Here is a 13,006-nt window from a genome sequence, read left to right as displayed (position 1 = left end):
TATTAGTAACTGTTGTATTCTGCTACCTTTCCTATCCTCTACTATCTCCCCTTCCCTCCCCTCCCATCTTCTCTTTCTACCCCATCTACTGTAATTCATTTCTCTCCCTTGTTTTTTTTTTCCCTTTCCCCTCACTTCCTCTTGTATGTAATTTTGTATAACAATGAGGGTCTCCTTCCATTTCCATGCAATTTCCCTCCCCTCTCCCTTTCCCTCCCACCTCTCGTCCCTGTTTAATGTTAATCTTTTTCTCATGCTCTTCCTCCCAGCTCTGTTCTTAGTTGCTCTCCTTAGAGCAAAGAAGACATTTGGCATTTGTTTTTTAGGGATTGGCTAGCTTCACTTAGCATAATCTGCTCTAATGCCATCCATTTCCCTGCAAATGCCATGATTTTGTCATTTTTTAGTGCTGAGTAATACTCCATTGTGTATAAATGCCACGTTTTTTTAATCCGGGAATGACACACATTGTAAATGGTGGACCCTGGGGATTTGAACCTACTGCATCTGGACTGGGAGGAAAATGCAGAATGAAAAAGGGGGATGTCTGGTTAAAAAAAAAAAAAGGCACAGCCTGACACCGTGGCTAAAACAGTGCCACTTAGATCTAGTTTCCCCTGTGCTAGAGTTTTCATCTGGAATGCCTCTCAAAGGCCCATGTGTTAAAGGGGTGGTCCCCCAGCTGGGGGCGGTAGGGAGGTGCGGCCTAGTGAGAGGTCTTCAGATAATTGACGTGTACTCTTAAAGGGAATAATGGAATCTCAGCCCCTTCTTCTTCCTCTGTTTTCACTTGTCAGGCATGAAGTGAGTGGGTTTGCTGCCTCACTGAAGCCAGATTTAAAGATAGGTAGTTAGTATAGTTAGGTAAATTGGTCTAATATTGAGTAAAGTAAAGAAAATGGAGGCCATTATTGAGAATGGAGTCCAGGAAATCAGAGCAGCACTTGGGGAAATTGAAATGTTAATGTCCCCAAGGCCCAGAACCCATCCTAAGAAACTGTTAATGAAACAGCTCCCAGCAAACAGGGAACTAATCCAAAAACTGCCCCAGGCCCTTCCTGCCCAGATTACTCCTCCAGCCCACTTATCTCCCACCTGTTGAGCCTTCCTACCTGCAGACTATCACTGCAGGATAAAGGGAAACAAAGGACTTGGATGTGGGGAAAGTAAAAGAAGACCTTAGCTATAAAAGAGGGAAGGCCTCCCCCTCCTTTCAGGTCCTCTTCTTCTGGGGAGAAGTCTTTTCTGCTGACCTTTAATAAAGCTTTTACTTTCCACTCTACACTTGCCTCAGCATGCTTCTCTGGTGTTTTACTTCAGCATTCGGGGAAGCAAGGACTCCTCACTGGTAAATAGCAGTAACATCATCACAGGCTCCAAAGCAACAGGGCCAGTAGATCATGAAACCTCCCAAACTGAGCCAAAACCTTTTCTCTTTCTAAGTTAATTATCTTTGGTATTTGTTGCAGTAGTGGAAAGCTGAGGAACGTATTCACTTGTCTGCCTTCTTGCTTCTTTCTGAGAATGCAGATTTTTCCCTGACAATCATGGCTGGGAAGCCCCAGATGGGCCAACTCCAGTGTAAGAGAAAGAAGGACCCTCCTCTTAACCCTGCATGTCTTTGTGGAGCCCTACATCTAACTGCGACCCTCTCTTAACACCTATGAAATTAGTATTTGTGGATTTCGTTGGGAGATTTGGGTAGACCCTGCCCAAAGTGTGAAGGCTCAAAGAGGCAAAGGGCTTCCTCAGAGGAAGCATAGCATACTATTAGCAGAAGAAGAATGAGTGGCCACTGTACTGCAGAAACATTAGTGTGGAGGAGGAGAGACCTGGATTCTATTGCCTGTGACACATCCATTTTTCCCCTTTGGTCTCAGTTTTCTTATTAAAAGAGGCATTGATGGGCTGGGGTTGAGGCTCGGGATGGGGTTGTGGCTCAGTGGTAGAGCGTTTGCCTAGCACGTGTGAGGCCCTGGGTTTGATCCTTAGCATCACATAAAAATAAATAAATAAAATAAAGGTATTGTGTACATTTACCACTAAAAAAAAAAAAAATAATAAGATATTAAAAAAAAAAAAAAAAAAGAGGCATTGATTAGGTGCTCTTGATGGCTCCTTGCAGTGCTCATATACTGTGCCAGTTCCATACCAGTTTCCTTGAATTTAGGGTCTGATACAGCAGACCTGGGACCCCTGTCCTCTCTACCCCCAGTTCTTTCATTTTGTGCAGATCTAGCTCCCTTCAATGGTCAGGAAGTCTATGTTTTTTGCCCTCACCACAAAGAATAATCCTCATTCCTATTTTGCTTTATTTTTACCTCTTTCATTTCTTGTTTCCTCTGTCTTAACCTTGCCACTTCTTTCCAGGCCAGACAGTGGGTTCAGATCCCAGCTCTGTCAGTGTGAATCACTCAGGCTGTGAACCTGAGTCCTGGCTTGTAAGTTAACGCTGTCACTTGCCTCTTTGGGTTGTTGGGAGGATGAAGTGGAAGGAATGCAGGATCCAGCACAGTATTATCATATCCTCTGCATATTTTGATTTAGGGTACTTGGCCATTTGCATCCTTGCTCACTGCTTAGAGTTCTAGAAACACTTGAGGAGCAACACAGGTAGAGGACTGTTTTCTGGATGAAAGACTTCTTGCATCTGTGTGTGGTGCTGGAGACATGGAGGGATGGCTAAGGATTGAGGGAGGAAGGGCTACTACACTGCCGAGATGGTTGCCTATCAGCTCGGATCTTGCCCACCAGCTGACCCTCCTTGGTAGCCTCTTTTCTGCCAGTTTCCTGAGCTTTGAGGCCCTAGCTTCAGCAGAAGCTGGCCCTGCCCTGTTCTGAGTGTAGGCTTCCTACACATAGCACCTACTGTCTGAGGTGTCCTACTCACCTTCTTTCTTCCTGATCATTCTCATTTAGCCTTCAAGTCTCAGGGCAAAGGTCAGCTCTTACCAGAGGGGAAAGTAGGCGTGCATTTTGATGCCCTCATAATTTGTACATTCTCCATTCTGGCCTTTCACATGATGTTATAATTGTTTTCTCTCCTGTTTCCCTGACCATGCTGTGAGGTCTTTGAGAGAGTGATGTTTTCATACATATTCGAATGTCTAGGGCTTAATGATTGGCTAACCCATGACAGGTACTGCATTTATACTAAAGGAAGGAATACAATGCCCCCTCACCCTGCAGAAAACCAGCAGGTCATGCACTGAAAAATGTTGGAAGAGCCGCAGAGAAAGGGCAGAGATGAGTCAAACTGGCCAATTGGTGTCTGTCTCCCTGTCTCCGCTTTCTCTCCTGCCTGCATCAGCAGTGTATGTGGCCATTAGCTGGAGGGGGAAGTGGTTAGTCTTTCTCTTTTTTGCCACGGTTAGATTCTTTTTTCTTCTGTGAAAGCTTGCTTTCTGGGAGTACACTCTTAATCACAAGTGGTTCCCAGTATAGTGTTTTTACTTACATTTTGCTTGCGGTCATGCCTCCTTTGTAAAGCCAGTCACATGTCTGGCAGTGAGCCTGGTCCTCCTGAGTGGACCCTGGCCAGCCCTGCTTCTTGGCTTTGTCTGCCTCTTCTCCCCGCTTGGACCTGGAGTGGTCCTCCTTCCTTTACACTCTGCTAATTAAATCAAGTTCAACACTTGTTTTTTCCTTGTGCTGATTAATGTGCTAAGTGAAGCGGCTAAAATGTTGTTCCCCCCGCCCTCCCCGATCCCTGGCAGGGCAAACCGTCTGCAGGAAAGCAAAATCTGAAATTCATGTCCAGGTTCTTATATCAAAACACACACAAAAGTGCCCTGCAGTGAAGTAATGTTTTATTTCTAAAAACACAAATAAATAAACCACCAAAGATTAGAACCCTAAATCTTCTAGAATTTAAACAGATAAACAGTGGACCAGACCTAGAAGTCAATGATAGTCCCTTAGCCCTGTCTAGATTAGTCTCAAGTTTGAGACTAACCTAGACAGCTTAATGAGATGCTGTCTCAAAATAAAAAGGTCTGGGGATGTAGCTCAGTGGTAGAATGGATTATGTAAAGTCAGTTGTGCAAGCATGGCTGAATGAGACCTTCCTTTGAAAGACGTTTATAGATTTTCCTATGAGTTATGTTCTTCCTTAGCACTATTGTCTCTTCACATTGGCCAGAGATATTTTCATCTCAGGCTGAAAAAGCACAATAGGAAAAGAACAATATACAAGAGGGCCGGAGAGTCCGCATGCAACCTGTGGGGTTTTGAGTTCTGTGCATACAGGTGTTTCATTAAGGGTTGAGCAGGATAAACTGATATGGTCCATGGTAAAGTACAAGGGTCAGGAGTAGAAGGAAAGCCAGCTTTACTCACTTAGCAGAAACTACTCTCCAGGAAGCGAGATAAAACTTGCACTCCTACCTTTATTTAAAACCCCTACTCTTTATGTACTGGTAGACACACACCCTTCTGTATTTAGGAGGAGGCTGGAGCTTGCTTTATGCATGATTCTCTTCTATGCCACATGACTGCTATTGGTGGATAACAGTTTGAGGAGTGTCTAATGATGGTGAAATCACAGGTTGTCTTCAGAAACCCAAGTATAATCCATGTATGTTATACCTATATGTGAAAGCATACCTGGGTTGGGGTATAGCTGATTGGTTCAGTGCTTATCTAGCACAGTTGGGGCCCTGGGTTTAATCCCTAGCATTGCAAAAATAAATAAATAAAGGGAACATGCCTCCTGTATATTTTGGTTTTAGAAATATAATTTGTTGCATCAGTTATTGAAACTAAATGGTCTTTCGTTGTACTTGTGTTTTATAATCATGTACACAAATGAGTTTTATTAGGATCATTACTCCAGGTGATTTTTTTCAATCCTAAGCCTCATCAGCTCGCTCTCCAACACAGAAATGGAACTTTGCCAACTGTTGCTGCAGGCAGGATTTGCCCTCCACAGGACCTGAAAAGGCACTTCCTGGTCTCTGCTCCGTTGAGCCTCACAGGGCACTGAGCATGCAGGGCACTGAGGATTCTTGCCACCCAGCCAGCAGGTGGGAAATTCTATAATATTCAGTTATGCTTCTCTAAACCTCTTCAAAAGCCAGTCGTATACAGTGATCAGAATTAGATGAACAAAGAAATAATACATTTTTTCAACGAGAAAAGCTTAAGGAAATTGTATAGACACTTTTGAAAGTAAAAGGGGATGCCAACTAGATGATCTGATAGGACAAGAGGCCTAAGCCTAACTAAACATATGGCCACTCTCAGGATAGATGTACAGGAGAAAAACAGAATAAACCTTTTAAGAGATAATAAAGGAAATATTCTACATGGGCATAGCCTGCAATCCCAGCTACCCAGGAGAGTGTAGCAGGATAATCTCAAGTTTGAGGCTAACCTGGACAGCTTGGTGAGATGCTGTCTCAAAATAAAAAGGTCTGGGGATGTAGCTCAGTGGTAGAACACTTGCCTAGCATTCACAAAGTCTGGGTTCAATCTCCAGTATCAAAAAAGAAACGAGTAGAGTGCATGTCTCTCATGCACAAAGCCCTGGGTTCAGTCCCAGCACCACAGAAAGAAAAGGAAATATCCCAAAGATCTTGAAATAAGGAAGAATTAGAAAAAACCAAAGACACAGCAGGGCACAGTGACACTCGCCTATAATCCCAGCAGCTTGGGAGGCTGAGACAGGACTGTGAGTTCAAAGCCAGCTCAGCAACAGTGAGGCACTAAGCAACTCAGTGAGACCCTGTCTCCAAATAAATAAAGTACAAAAAAGGGCTGGGGATGTGGCTCAGTGGTTCAGTGCTCCTGAGTTCAACCCCTGCTCCCCACTGGAAAAAACAACAACAACAACACAAAAGGAACTAACCTTAAAGAAAAAAACAGATACATTCAACTACTTTAAAATCAAGAGCTTTTCTTTACAGACACCATTAAGAGGGGGAAAAGGTGAGCACAGAGTGAGAGAAGGTATTTGCAACACACAACCAACAAAGAGCTAGGATCCAGAACACAGGAAGAAGTGCAAATTGTGGGGAAAAGACCTACATGAAGTGGGGGGAGAAAAAGGCAAAGGACATCAAGAGGCATTTGGAAAAAAAGAAAAAAGCAAATGGCCAATAAACAGAAACTGCTCCTCCTCAGTAGTAAGCAGGGAAATGCTGTCACTGGGGAAATCAGTGACATCACCAAGAAAGGTGGAGGTGGGAGCTCCCTGAGGCCTTAACTGTACACACAGCAGAGAACATCAGGGAGTCCTTGGCAGCTCTGTTCCTAACAGCCCTGATGTGCATCCCCAGTGGGGTTGGTGGATAATTGTGATGTGGTCCTACAGTGGAATGTTTTTGGTGACACAAAATGAATAGGGTGACAACATGAACGATTCTTGAACATGTGCTAAACAAAACAAAAAAACAGTCTTTGTGATCTCATTTATATGTGAGTTCAAAAACAGCAAGAACTTCATCATAATGGCTGAAGGTGTGTGTTTGATGATGAAAAATAAGGTACCCAGGCAAAGTGTGCACTCCTGTAATCGGAGCCACTGGGGAGGCTGAGGCAGGAGGACCTAAGTTCAAGGCCAACCTCAGCAATTTAGCAAGACCTTGAGCAACTTAGTGAGACCCTTTCTCAAAATAAAAACTAAAAAGGACTGGGAATGTAGCTCAGTAGTAATGTCCCTGGATTCCATCCCTAGTACAAAAAAAAAAAAAAGAAAAGAAAGGATTAAGGCAAGGAAGTATTACCATAATGTTACCTTTGGAGTACCAAGGGGACATGTAGACCTGGGGGTGTTCCAATTCTTGACAGGGGTGATGATTATTTAAGTTTAAACTGATTCGCAACATTTATGTCCCCTACACACTTTGTATTATGTTTTACAATGATTTTTTTTTCTTTTTTCTTAAAAAGGACATGGTAAAAGCAGCTGTTTTTACATGATTTCACATGAATGACATGACTAATCCAGTACCATATCCAATTGCTTAAAATGCCTTGTCTTGAACAACCCAGAGAAAAGACAAGATAATGGGCCTTGGAGGGCCCTGGGGTGATGGTGACACCATCTCTTTCATACATAATTTGATTCAAAATATTTGCATAAAACCAGACTGGAGGAAGCCGGAGACAGCCATTTGGAGCACGTTCTTTGGGCTGCGGACTCTGGAGTCTATCATGCTCGGCCACTCCAGTGCAGATGAAGCCGCTGGGGCCCGAAGCGATGTCACTCCCTGGATAAGCTGCTCGGGTTTCACGTTCCGCCACCACCGATTCCTGTCCGGCCGTGGTGGTTTTCCGTGCAGGAACTGAACGAACCTTTGGTGTTTCACCTGGACCCCTGGCTGGTAGACCCAATTTTTGGCCAAGACGGAACCGTACTCTCGGAAATGGAGTGGATGAGCCAGGCTTTGCTGAGGGTGGACTCAACCGACACTGGGGAACTAGTCAAAATCACCGTGTTTGGGCAGCCCGGCGTGAAGACTCTGGTAAAGAACATTCTCCAGAGCCTGGCAGTGTGGTTCCGAGAACTTCGTGACCAACGAGCTAAGAAGATAAAACGCCTTGAGGAGTTCTTGAAGGCTAGTTCACCATATCCAGAAACTATCCAGCATCCAGTTTAATACAAACAAGATGGCAATAATTAGACCAATGAGGACAGCCTGCTAAAGAGATGGAAGACAAGTATTCTTAAATCTCTACATTACTTTTTCCTGTGCCTTTTGAATAGTGGTTTATTTTGTGGTAAATGTATTTGTAGAACTATTCTAATGAAATTTGTCTGGAATAGTCTTTTCACGTGAAATAAAGCAAATTTACAAAAAAAAATATTTACATAAAACCAAATTATTAAATATTCTAAGTAGACATCTGTTTCATTCTCAGAAAGTTGAGCCAGGGGGCTGGGGCTGTAGCTCAGGGTTAGAGCTCTTGCCTAGATGTTCAGGGCTCTGGGTTCAATCCTTAGCACCTCAAAAAAATGGTTAGCCAAAGAGCTCACCCTATACCTAGGCAGACTGGGTAACTATTAGTCCCAGTGGACTTTACCTATAGAGGAAGAAGGTAATTTGCCCAAGTCCCTACAGCTAGTCAGAGTTCATAGATTGTCAACCAAAACCCAGGAATCTGTGGTGATGGACATGGTGTGGTGCATAGAATCCACAGAAGGTTGCCAGCCAGGTCAAGAAACAGGAGCCGAGGACAGCCGAGAACTAACCACAGCTTCAGGCTTGGGCAGCAACAGCCTGATCAGGATGTCACATTGGTGCTGATGGTCATTGCCCCGCTGCCATCCCTCCACTCAGTCCTGGACCTTGGGTGCAATGACTTCCTAACTGTCCTTTTTGTTATTCACTGCAGCCCTGAAGTCATAGGCTTGAGTATCAGCTGGCCAACACCCAGTCCTCTGTCCTTATCGTGGGGTTGGGGGTTTGAGAGAGCAAGGGTCCTGTCTCTAACCACCCCTGTTTGTCTACACTTTGATACAGAACACTCTGAACACCAGATATGACCTTCCCCCACATCAGCCAATTCCCTGGCACCACAGGATGTCCTACATTCAATTTAATTCCAAGTTAATGTCAAATCTCACAAGCTAAAGGCCCAGTCCCACAAGACTGCCCCCACTTCAGATGCCATTTGCATGCCTGGGCCTCCCATACTTAGGACCAGATGGCTGTAAGTCAGCAGTTATTTGCTGGAATGACTCACAGAACTTAGGGAAACACTTATTGTGAGAGGCGGTGGTGCTGAATGACCAGCATTTTCCTTCGCGTGATTGGTAGAGTCTCTGTCGGACACTTTCATAGTGATCTGGCCACATTTGTAGTGGCCCCAGACATTGCCCCGATGCTCGAAGTAGCAGAATGTGTCTTCATGCGTAGACATGCCTTCCTGCAGCCCCATGGATTGAGCTCTGCTCACCTGTTCCTTTGTGATATTACCCCTTGCCGTTTGGGATAGAATATTCTATGAAACGCCCTTTGTGTGTCCCCTTCTCTTGCTCTGCCTTTGAGTGTGGCCTTTCTTTCTGTGGACCCTTAAGGTCAGGGGAGCCCTCACAGGACCCCCAAAGAAAAACGTATCTCTGGCTCTTGTGTAATTATTTCATGCAGCCTAGTTCCCTGGAGTGAGCCTGAGTGTTTTTGTCACCAAGAATGCAACAACTTATTTTTGTTAATCAGTCCAAAACTCAGAAACTATAAAAGCAAAAGGATTTAATTTGGAGAGTTCTTAGGAATCGCAGTTTGGGAGACACAAATTCAGACAACTCTAAATCAGTGAATAAGGCAGGAATGGAGGAGCTTATGTTGAGAACAAATTGGGCTTGTGACTGTTAGCCAATAAAGAAAAGAATATTGAGGGCTGGGGTTGTGGCTCAGCGGTAGAGCACTTGCCTGGCATGTGTGAGGCCCTGGGTTCGATCCTCAGGGAGATTATATACATATGAAATAAAGGGCCATTGGCAACTAAAAAAAAAAAAAAGAAAATAATATTGAAGCAAAATGGAAATGTCCATAAAATGAAAGTTTGATAACGTACGTGTGTGTGTGTTGCTGGGAATGGAACCTAGGGCCTTTTACATACTGGACAAGCACTGTACCACTGAGCTATACCCTGAGCCCCTGATATGAATCTTGAGTCTCCAGGCACAATGTCATTGGTCTTTCCAGTCATTCCAGATGCCTGTGGTCAAAGGGTGAAGGTGACCAAAGGTCACATTCCTGGCAGCAGCCAAATCAGGGATAAGTCCTCCTTTGATGGCCTCTCCACTCTTGCTTTAAAAGATCTTTCAGTGATTTCCTCATAGTTCTCCTTTAATTTTTTTAATTCTCTCCTTTTGATCACAATCTTTTCAAAGAAAATGATCAATTGTGGGGAGCCATTCTCACACGTGACTGGGCAACTCCCAGATTGGGTGTGAGGCGCTCTGGCTAAACTGTGTCGGAGCTTTCCCGACCCTCTCCTGGTGCGAGAGCCTGTCCGTGTGGGGGTGTGACTGACCACTGACCCTGACCTTGGAGTGCTGCCCCCCTCAACCTTCATTGGATGGAATTCTCCCCTGAATTTCTTGTTCCCCAATAAAAGGCCACTCCCTGGCATGCTCTCTCTCTCTCTCCTGCTAGCCCTGAGTAATCCCTGCTGCCCTACCAGATAGTTCGAGGTGTGAGCCAGAGGGAGAGCCGTCTCAGACCTGGTCATAGAAAAAGGTAATTGAGTCTGTGTGTTTATTTGATCTCACTAGCTAACTTTTATGCCAAGAACCTCTTTAATGAAACCAGTGCGCTGGTCGCATGGTGGAAATCAATTTTTGGATTGTGTGTTGATTTTTATAGGTCTTGTCCCTTGGAGCTAGAAAGGCTCATTCCTAGAAACCCATCAGGGGAGGAAAGAGGTGATTGGATGGAGAGCCTGAGGTCACATAAAAGTAACAAAGAGGCAGTGGGAGCAGGGCTTGGGCAATACCTTGATATTCTTCATCAGAGCAGACAAGGAGGGTGATTAGTTCCACCCAGTCATCATGGAATCACCATTTTGGCAGGGGAGGTGGTTACACAATGTGTGGGATCTTACAGAAAACTTTATAAAGAAAAGAGCAAGTCTTGTCAGCATTAGGTAATTTATAAAGAGAAGGATTTTACAGCCCGCTTCCCAAATCCTGGGAGAGCTGACTACATCCAGTGTCATCTGCTTTATTATTCCAGGACTGGTGAGCTATTGGCTGGGTGACTGGGTCTCTAGTGCCTTCAGTAGACTGTGTAGGTAGAGTCACTTACCTTTAAATGAGGAACATGAAACTGAGCCAAAATCTTTCAGTTTAGCAGCATAAGATGAGTTAATAATAGCCTTTTAATGAGAGTTGAAGTGCTTTTATGAAGATGGGGTTTCTAGCACAATAATTGCCAGGTTGAAGATTGTGTGCTAGTGTAACAAGATCTTTCTATAAGTTGTGAACTTAGTGACAACTTACTTTACCTGAAGCAGTAGGTCTGTTCACCTTTACCTGAAGCAGTAGGTTCATTTGTATCAGGGATAATGCCTTACTCCAAAACAAAGTTTTCCAGTAGTTTAGCTCAATGAGTTTTTATGATTCCATCAGTCCGTTCCATCAATCCTAAGGACTGAAGTCGATAGGCACAATGGAAATGTTGGAATATGGGCCAGATTCGGCAAACTGAACACTTACTTGTCTAACAAAATAGATGCTCTGTTATTATGCAGCTCAGAGGTTCTCCCCAGAAAATGATAGTCTTTTGAAAGTAGTATTTTACTGACTGCCATGGCTGTGATCCTGTGCCAGGGGAAGGCTTCCACCAGGAAGGAGACATACAAGTCACAGTTATACATATTAATAACACAGTCACACAAATGCAACTCCAAGAAGGCTAAGCATCCTTATTTGATAATGCTTCCTTGTAATTTAGGTCTAAAATATCACTTTTGGACTTCCAGTACTCATGGAAATCCCAAGGTTAGTTTTTGTTCAGAAAGGCTTCATTTTGAAATTTGATTTTGGAAACTTTGCCAAACACATCAAATTTACTTTTGCCAAACACATCAAATTTACTTTTGTATCAGTGTATTATTAATAAAAATGCTAATTTTAATAGAACCTTGTAAATAAATAGCTTGATCACCTAGATTTTAGTAAATCTTTTATATGCTTTTTACCTATTTATTTTCATCTCTTGATTTTTATTTATTCTGTTTTTTTTTTTTTTTTGGTACCAGGAATTGAACCTAGGAGTGCTTAACCACTGAGTCTTATCCCCAGCTCTTACTTTTTTTTTCTTTGAACCAGGGCCTTGTGCATGTGAGGCATCCCCCTGTTCTTTCTTTAAATTATTTTTTATTTCTAAACAGAGTCTCAGTGCTGAGGCTGGCCTTGAACTTTCAGTCTTTCTGCCTCAGCCTCTTGAGTCGCTGATATTACAGGTGGGCTTCTCCACGCCTAGCTCATCTCTTTATTTTGAAATGGTCTCCAAATTAGAGAAAATTGTTTTTATCTTAGTGAAAACTATATTCTGATGGCTTTCATTTAACATCTTGCCAAAAACATAGATATATTCGTATACAGAATTGTTTTTAGTAGTTTTACGTACATATATTACAGTTTTAATTTCTAGCAATTGTAAAACAGCATTCTGTACATACACACTATTTTATAATTTCTAGAAATGTGTTTCCTTATAGAGCAATAGGACCTAACATACCCAAATATATTTAGGGTTTTTTTGTTTGTTTATTTGTTTGGGTTTTGTTGTTGTTGTTAAAATATTTTTAAATTGTAAATGGATCTTTTATTTATTTATTTATTTATTTATTTATTATTATTTATTTATATGCAGTGCTGAGGATTGAACCTAGGGCCTCACATATACCACGCAAATGCTGTATCACTGAGCCACAACTCCAGCCCCAAGATTTTAAATAGTATATAAAGACAGGGCTGGGGATATAGCTCAGCTCAGTTGGTAGAGTGCTTGCCTCAAATGCACAAAGCCCTGGGTTCGACTCCCAGCATCATCAAAAACAAAAACAAACAAACAAAAAAACACTATATAAAGACAAACTATCACAGTTATGTGGATTTTAAACTTATGCTTAATGACTTCTGTTTCCATATTTTGACTTATTTAGAAATGATCTTGATATTTAATAGGTATTTGTTATTTAACTTAGCAAAACTTAAAGATTAAAAAAAACCTTGAAGTAAACATATTATAAAACAGTTCTTAAAAATACATTTGTATAGTGGCACAGTTCTGTAATCCCAGCAGCTCAGAAGGCTGAGGCAAGAGGATCGTGAGTTCAGAGCCAGCCTCAGCAACTCAGCAAGACCCTGTCTCTAAATAAAATACAAAATAGGGCTGGGATGTGGCTCAGCGGTCAAGTGTCCCTGAGTTCGATTCCTGGTATCCCCCTCCAAATACACTTGTAAATTTTATCCCATTTATAGCTACTTGATTTACTCACTTTTGGATGATTAAAACATATATATATATATATATATATATATTTTTTGGGG

The 13,006-nt window shown here is 42.7% G+C and overlaps 1 long non-coding RNA gene across 1 annotated transcript; it reads left to right on the top strand.

The window, feature by feature from the left end:
* Positions 1-1,983: 1,983 nt before the first annotated feature.
* On the top strand, positions 1,984-7,840 carry LOC107155959. Its single transcript, XR_001505278.2, has 2 exons — positions 1,984-5,024; positions 6,892-7,840. It is a non-coding gene; the product is annotated as an uncharacterized LOC107155959 (long non-coding RNA).
* The last annotated feature ends 5,166 nt before the right edge of the window (positions 7,841-13,006 follow it).

This window comes from Marmota marmota, unplaced genomic scaffold (genome assembly GCF_001458135.2).
Source record: "Marmota marmota marmota unplaced genomic scaffold, marMar, whole genome shotgun sequence".
Classification (NCBI taxonomy): Eukaryota; Metazoa; Chordata; class Mammalia; order Rodentia; family Sciuridae; genus Marmota; species Marmota marmota.
The sequence above is the reverse complement of the archived record's forward strand: the minus strand, read 5'-3'. Positions and strand labels throughout refer to the sequence as shown.